Here is an 8921-nt window from a genome sequence, read left to right on the forward strand (position 1 = left end):
TCTAGAGTTACAGCAAAGATAGTGTTACAATTAGATGAAATGCATATTTGCATAATGCCTCGTTCTGTCTTTTACTACACCCCAATTTCCCCAGTTCATTTTAAGATCGCCCGAGGCCCAAGACATTTAAGCTAATCAAATTAGGGATCTGCAACGATTTATTCTCTTCCGCATGAGAACGGTCAGATGTGACAACTTTCTTTTTATCTTATTGGTATCCAGAGCATTACAGAAAGATATTGAAAAATACCTTGTTTCTTTTTTGACAATTGAACATTCTAAAAGCATCGTAAGCAAGTACACAAGTCACGAACATTTATAGAAAAGTACAATCAAATGAATATCTGGTTATCCTCCAGGTTATAACATGAGATGCGACCACTTTCATCGTTGCCAGGTTGCATTGGTTCCATTTGTACTAAATGAATAGCCCTCTGTTATGACCCCTCTGTTATGACCTATGACCCTCTGTTATGACCTATGACCCTCTGTTATGACCTATGACCCTCTGTTGTGACCTATGACCCCTCTGTTATTGACCCTCTGTCTGTTATGACCTCTCCGTTATTACCCCTCCGTTATTGCCCCTCTGTCTGTTATGACCCCTCTGTTATGACCCCTCTGTTATGACCCCTCTGCCTGTTATGACCCCTCTGTTATGACCCCTATGTCTGTTATGACCCCTATGTCTGTTATGACCCCTCTGTCTGTTATGACCCCTCTGTTATGACCCCTCTGTCTGTTATAACCCCTCTGTCTGTTATGACCCCCCTGTTATGACCTATTACCCCTCTGTTATGACCCCTCTGTCTGTTATGACCCCTCTGTCTGTTATGACCTCTCTGTTATGACCTCTCTGTTATGACCCCTCTGTTATGACCCCTCTGTTATGACCTCTCTGTTATGACCTCTCTGTTATGACCCCTCTGTTATGACCTATTACCCCTCTGTTATGACCTCTCTGTTATGACCCCTCTGTCTGTTATGACCTCTCTGTTATGACCCCTCTGTCTGTTATAACCTCTCTGTTATGACCCCCCTGTTATGACCCCTCTGTCTGTTATGACCTCTCTGTTATGACCCCTCTGTCTGTTATGACCTCTCTGTTATGACCCCCCTGTTATGACCCCTCTGTTATGACCCCTCTGTCTGTTATGACCTCTCTGTTATGACCCCTCTGTTATGACCTCTCTGTTGTGACCTCTTTGTTATGACCGCTCTGTTATGACCTCTCTTTTGTGACCTCTTTGTTATGACCGCTCTGTTATGACCTCTCTGTTGTGACCTCTTTGTTATGACCGCTCTGTTATGACCTCTCTGTTGTGACCTCTTTGTTATGACCTCTTTGTTATGACCGCTCTGTTATGACCCCTCTGTTATGACCTCTCTGTTATGACCCCTCTGTTATGACCCCTCTGTCTGTTATGACCTCTCTGTTATGACCCCTCTGTTATGACCTCTCTGTTGTGACCTCTCTGTTATGACCCCTCTGTTATGACCCCTCTGTTTCTCAACAAAGCAGGTGGTGAAGTTGTGTTAGTTTGTGGGCTGTTTCAGTGAAGACTGGACTAAATGGTTTATGTATTACCTGTTCAAATTTAGATTTTTTTTGTACAGTTCTCTGGACTTACACAATACACAAACACACATACACACACACACACACACACACACACACACACACACACACACACACACACACACACACACACAGACAGACAGACAGACACACACACACTCACAAACACATTAACACATTTGTAAAAACGAAACAAACATGGCTTTAACTAACGTTGTTTCTATGTGTCACATTCTTCTTAAGCATTTAGCATTCAGCTCTGTTCCCCTCTATATCAACATCTGCCTATATAAACTCTATGGTTCACCTCTGGATCAACACCTGCCTATTTAAACTTTATGGTTCACCTCTGGATCAACACCTGCCTATTTAAACTTTATGGTTCACCTCTGGATCAACACCTGCCTATTTAAACTTTATGGTTCACCTCTGGATCAACACCTGCCTATTTAAACTCTATGGTTCCCCTCAGATCAACACCTGCCTATTCAAACTTTATGATTCAAGTGTGTTCCCCTCTATATCAACACCTGCCTATTTAAACTCTATGATTTCAGCTCTGTTCCCCTTATGGAATGACATCAGTATTTCCCACACCATTAAGACAATTTCAATATCATCACCACTAGGTGGGGCCATCGAGTTATTTTGGGTTGCATGGAGGATGGAGTGCGTGTGTGTGTGTGTGTGTGTGTGTGTGTGTGTGTGTGTGTGTGTGTGTGTGTGTGTATGTGTCATAGTGACGTGCGGTGAGGTTCGTGGCTGGCGAGGCACTGTCTTTTTCAGGGTCAGATTTACAAATACATAAACTCAATAGAGTATCTAAAATCGCCATTCAATTGGCAGCTTGCACATTGACTACTGGTTGTTTTTTATATCAGCATTCTTTAAACACACATACAGTAAGGTACATACTAGTTGGCAATTGCTAGCTTGTGATGAAATTGTGTCAATATGTGTGAATATGCACTCATGAATATGAACTCGTAAATATGAACCTTTTCATACGAAGTTGCACAAGCACCCTGAGGGTTTCTACCCTTTCCCATCATAATTTTAAGAGTTCAATCGAGGAGACTATAACATCAGCTAGATTACCAGTTATTATTTCATGCAAATTGAACACTTATACTCAATAAATCGTTTACGTTATTATTAGTTTCCTTAGCTAGCGACTTAGCTAGCGTAGCAACTGGATAACCAGGTAGTGCAACTTTAGCTGCAATTTAAGTCTAATTTCTCAAAATCAGCTCACCAATAAAAAAGCAGTCTTGGGTTCAACGTGATCACAACAGTGTGTTTCAGTTTGCTTCTTGCACTAACACTGAATAATTTTTTTTATGTGATGACTTATTTTGCTTTTGTAAGCCAATACTTTTTTAAGATCAGTCAATAAATATTGTTGGATTTGACTTATATGTTGCCCCCTTCTTTATGTTGTTGCTGGAGATATCATGTGTCATGTTAAGCTATGTTACATCATATAACACTTGAGACATGAAATGAAAAAGTGTGATAATTTAATGTGGAGCCACATCATGTTTGCTTATGAAGGCTCCTGGATGCAACTTTCTTCCATAGCTTTCCACCTGTAACTTTCGGTAACACTTTATTTGAAGGTAGCGTCATAGTAGCGACATGACACTGTCATAACTGTGATATGACACAGTCATGAACGTGTCATAAACATTATGTCAATGTTATTAACGTTAATGACTGCTGTCATTAAGTATCATTCGGGTTTTGTCATGACAAGTTGACATTGTTTAGGTTGTCTTGATTATGACAACTTGACATTAATCAAAGTGACATGACCAGAAGTTGTCTTTGTCATGACAACTTGACAATACATGTGTTTGGGATGTCCTTATTATGACAACTTGACATTATCAAAGTGACATGACCAGAAAATGTCTTTGTCATGACAACTTGACATTAGCAAAATATGCTAATATCTATTTTTGTGTTTATGGCAAGTTGACATTATGATTATTATAATTATATGTGCAAGGTTACAGACTAGTCCAACACCATTATGTCAACTTGCCATAAACACAAAAATAGATATTAGCATATTTTGCTAATGTCAAGTTGTCATGACAAAGACATTTTCTGGTCATGTCACTTTGATTAATGTCAAGTTGTCATAATAAGGACATCCCAAACAAATGTATTGTCAAGTTGTCATGACAAAGACAACTTCTGGTCATGTCACTTTGATTAATGTCAAGTTGTCATAATCAAGACAACTACTACCTTAAAATAAAGTGTTACCTAACTTTCTACTCTAGCTATGTAGCAGGAGGGGAAATATTGTTGTGTGCTGCCAATAGTGGACAAAAAGGTATTGCTGTATGAGTACATCAGCTAACCCCCCTGAGAATTTTTTTCAGGAGCCGCCACTGAGAGGGAGAGGGATTGGGAGAGAGAGAGAGGTGGAGGGAGAGAGAGGGAGATGTGTAGGGAGAGAGAGAGAGAGGGAGAGGTGGATGGAGAGAGAGAGAGGGAGAGGTGTAGGGAGTGTAGGGAGAGAGAGAGGGAGAGAGAGAAAGAGAGAGGGAGAGGTGAGGGGAGGGATACAGCACTCTCCATGTGTTTGAGGATGATGTCCCTCAGTGTTCAAAACAACTACTGAACGCAGCCCAGCGCTGGCTTATCTGTGTCAGGAGGTGAAAGTGCGCTCCTGCCCAGCGAGTGCCCACCAGGCCAGCTGGCTACATCGTCAGGCAACCCTGCCCTAATCGCTCAGCGACAGGTACAAGCCAGGCCAGGATTAGCCAGCTGCATGGATAACTGAGTAAGGCCCTCACGTTAGTCACCAGAGGAGGGCTACACTTCACTCACGTTAGTCACCAGAGGAGGGCTACACTTCACTCACGTTAGTCACCAGAGGAGGACTACACTCACGTTAGTCACCAGAGGAGGGCTACACTTCACTCACGTTAGTCACCAGAGGAGGGCTACACTACACTCACGTTAGTCACCAGAGGAGGGCTACACTTCACTCACGTTAGTCACCAGAGGAGGGCTACACTTCACTCACGTTAGTCACCAGAGGAGGGCTACACTTCACTCACGTTAGTCACCAGAGGAGGACTACACTCACGTTAGTCACCAGAGGAGGGCTACACTTCACTCACGTTAGTCACCAGAGGAGGGCTACACTACACTCACGTTAGTCACCAGAGGGCTACACTACACTCACGTTAGTCACCAGAGGAGGGCTACACTCACGTTAGTCACCAGAGGAGGGCTACACTTCACTCACGTTAGTCACCAGAGGAGGGCTACACTTCACTCACGTTAGTCACCAGAGGAGGGCTACACTTCACTCACGTTAGTCACCAGAGGAGGGCTACACTTCACTCACGTTAGTCACCAGAGGAGGACTACACTCACGTTAGTCACCAGAGGAGGGCTACACTCACGTTAGTCACCAGAGGAGGGCTACACTTCACTCACGTTAGTCACCAGAGGAGGGCTACACTTCACTCACGTTAGTCACCAGAGGAGGGCTACACTTCACTCACGTTAGTCACCAGAGGAGAGCTACACTCACGTTAGTCACCAGAGGAGGACTACACTTCACTCACGTTAGTCACCAGAGGAGGGCTACACTCACGTTAGTCACCAGAGGAGGGCTACACTTCACTCACGTTAGTCACCAGAGGAGGACTACACTCACGTTAGTCACCAGAGGAGGGCTACACTCACGTTAGTCACCAGAGGAGGGCTACACTTCACTTACAGCCGGCCGGCAGAGCACACTGCGCAGGACAGGACCATGTCTGTGAACAAGCTGATTATTGGAGCGCTGGGAGCCGGAACAGGACCAGAACAGGGCCAGAACAGGACCAGAGCAGGGAGAGAACAGGGCCAGAACAGGACCAGAACAGGGAGAGAACAGGGAGAGAACAGGGAGAGAACAGGACCAGAGCAGGGAGAGAACAGGGCCAGAACAGGACCAGAGCAGGGAGAGAACAGGGCCAGAGCAGGGAGAGAACAGGGCCAGAACAGGGCCAGAACAGGGCCAGAACAGGACCAGAGCAGGGAGAGAACAGGGCCAGAACAGGGAGAGAACAGGGCCAGAGCAGGGAGAGAACAGGGCCAGAGCAGGGAGAGAACAGGGCCAGAACAGGACCAGAGCAGGGAGAGAGCAGGGCCAGAACAGGGAGAGAACAGGGCCAGAGCAGGGAGAGAACAGGGCCAGAGCAGGGAGAGAACAGGGCCAGAGCAGGGAGAGAACAGGGCCAGAACAGGGCCGGAGTCGGAAGCTCTGGGGGGGATTAGCGGTGGTAATAGTAATGAGATTCCGATAGAGAGCCCACTGACGGGGGTGTGTGTGGCCCACTGAAGGGGGTGTGTGTGGCGCCATGGGGTACGTAACTCAGATACACCAACCAAACTATCAGTGCAGAACGTGCAGACATTTTAAACATCTCTCATTGCCATTATCATGCACATCTCCTGATATGGACGCATTTTAAGTAATTTTATTTATTCATCCTTAATACCTCTAACTGATCTTGACACATTTTAAATTACCTTTATCTATTACCTTTGTCTGATCTCTAGGGTTAGGTACAGTTTAAGCTCTTTAACACAGTTACTACACACTAATACTCTTGAGTATGCAAATAATTAAATGGCAATAAAGATAAATGTTTACCATTGCAGTTCTTTCTGCAATGGGATGAAGTTCTTGTTTCACAAAGCGCATGGTTAGGGCTCTTTAGTGTGAGTGCACCGGTGTGTCTTTACTCGTAGAAGTGAAGCTCTTGCCACACTGAGTGCAGTGGCACGGCTTCTCTCCTGAGTGTGTGCGCTGGTGTAGTTTGAGATGTCCCTCTTGAGTAAAGCTCTTGCCACACTGAGTGCAGTGGCACGGCTTCTCTCCTGTGTGAGTGCGCTGGTGTCTTTTGAGATGTGCCTCTTGATTAAAGCTCTTGCCACACTGAGTGCAGTGGTACGGCTTCTCTCCTGTGTGAGTGCGCTGGTGTAGTTTGAGATGTCCCTCTTGATTAAAGCTCTTGCCACACTGAGTGCAGTGGTACGGCTTCTCTCCTGTGTGAGTGCGCTGGTGTTGTTTGAGACTCTGCTCTTGAGTAAAGCTCTTGCCACACTGAGCACAGTGGTACGGCCTCTCTCCTGTGTGAATGTGCTGGTGTAGTTTGAGATGTCCCTGTTGAGTAAAGCTCTTGCCACACTGAATGCAGTGGTACGGCCTCTCTCCTGTGTGAGTGCGCTGATGTCGTTTGAGATCTCCCCCAGAAGTAAAGCTCTTGCCACAATGAGTGCAGTGGTGACTTCTCTTGTCATTCGGTCCTTCCTGTTGTGAAGAGGGGTTAGGGGCGACTTTACTGGATGTTGATCTGGACGGCACAGTTAAATGTTTCTGTGTGTGTTGGTCACTGCTTCTGGAGGGTGCAAAAGTCTCTGGTCTGATCTCTCCAGACCTCAGCAGTCGCACGTACTCGTCCGTGTGGCTCCTCTTGATGTGCTTGTGGAGGTAGATTTGAGCCGTGTAGGAAAACGGACACAAGGAGCACGAGAACACCTGAGACACCGACACCTCTGTCAGAAAGAAGACATGAAGTTTAGGCAAAGAAACATGTTGAATGTTAACCTTTTACATAAAAGTACATACATACATTTTAACCATTTATTTTCCAACATTTCTTACTATCATTCATTTCAATATTCTCATCATCTTACGTATATCCACTCATCAGTGATTCAGGTCTGTGATGCAGAATTGCTCTTTAATATTCTTTTACATTCAAGTTATTTCACAGCAGGTGAAGCTGACATGGTTGCTAAGTTGTCCAACCCTCACTGTTCTAACGACGGCAGTGTGTTCTAACGAGGGCGGTGTGATCTAAGGATGGTGGTGTGATCTCACTGGATGAGGTTGGGCTACATGGCAGATTTAGTTGAAAGCAGGTGGAGCGGAGACGGTTGCTGCTACCTAGGGACATGCTTTTCCAGGTGTAACATTGTGATGTACCTTTGGCGCTACTTTTGATGTCCCACAGGTAGTCAAAGGTGATGCCCAGGTCTCTGGCGTAGTCCTCTCCATACCAGATCAGCAGCTCCTCTCCAGGGGCGATGGGCTTAAAGCAGCGATACACAATCCCCCCTCTGTACTGAAACGCCACCAGGTTCTGCTCCTCGTCGTCACGAGCGCAGTTCACATACCTGTTGGAGAAACCAGAGATTGAGAATGACACAGAAAAGTTCAGCGTAAATACTAGTTCTACAACTGAAATATAAATATAAAGCTGGGTATGAAATACATGACTTATATCAGTGACAGCTCTGATGCTGATTGGCCCTTCATGGTGAGACTGGCTCTGATTGGCCCTTCATGAGTGAGACTGGTGCTGATTGGCCCTTCATGAGTGAGACTGGCTCTGATTGGCCCTTCATTTCTACAACTATGATATAAATATAAAGCTGGGTATGAAATACATGACATATCAGTGACAGCTCAGAAGACAAAAACAGCAGAAAAGACAGACTTAGGGTGAGACACGGCAGGCAAAAACATTGTTTTTCAGCAATTTTGAGATTTTGAGCTAGTTCACTCCCTAAACATGTAATCTTTCATACTAGCATAAAGAAAATATCCTAATTATACATTAATGTGTATATTTATTCACATTTTTTCTGTTCGCGGCGTCAGCATTCTCCTAGGTTTCCTGGAAAGTTAGCATTCTAACGTAACGTGCAGTATATCGGCTTTCTGATGCCTGACATGTTTGGTATCATTGAAAAGCTCTGTATTTCCCACACAGCGCTATGTAATCAAAATAAGGACATTTCCTTTCCAGCAGTAGCCAAAGATGTTAGCAAAAACGGGGCTTTAAACCTAAAGACGCAATTTCATTGGTTTGCGGTGGTTTCTGATAACGTGATTCGTTCAGACGCATCACGTGGTATGGCTTGACACTTCCTGGAATCTTTAAATGCGATTTTCTCAAAATGAGTTTTTTGTCATACTCCAAGGAAAAAATCTCCACTTCAGTTCAACCTATATATACCAAACTTTCCAGTCTTGTACCCAACTATATTATGAAGACATTTACAGAGGGATTTGTAAATATATTATTCCTAGCCTGAATTATATAACATTATATCCCCAAAAACATGGCGACATTTTTTTAAGGCTATTGACAGTCTTTTCTGATTTACAGGAAAACAAAAGTAGATATCCATAAATCCCTCTGCAATTTTTTTCCCATCTAATATGCCAACAAAAGGGAAAAGGAATTTTTAACCTGGCTTTATCCAATGATCAGATTTTTTCATTTAAACATTATGCAAATTAGCGCATATTTAA

This window comes from Sprattus sprattus (genome assembly GCF_963457725.1).
Source record: "Sprattus sprattus genome assembly, chromosome: 16".
Classification (NCBI taxonomy): domain Eukaryota; kingdom Metazoa; phylum Chordata; class Actinopteri; order Clupeiformes; family Clupeidae; genus Sprattus; species Sprattus sprattus.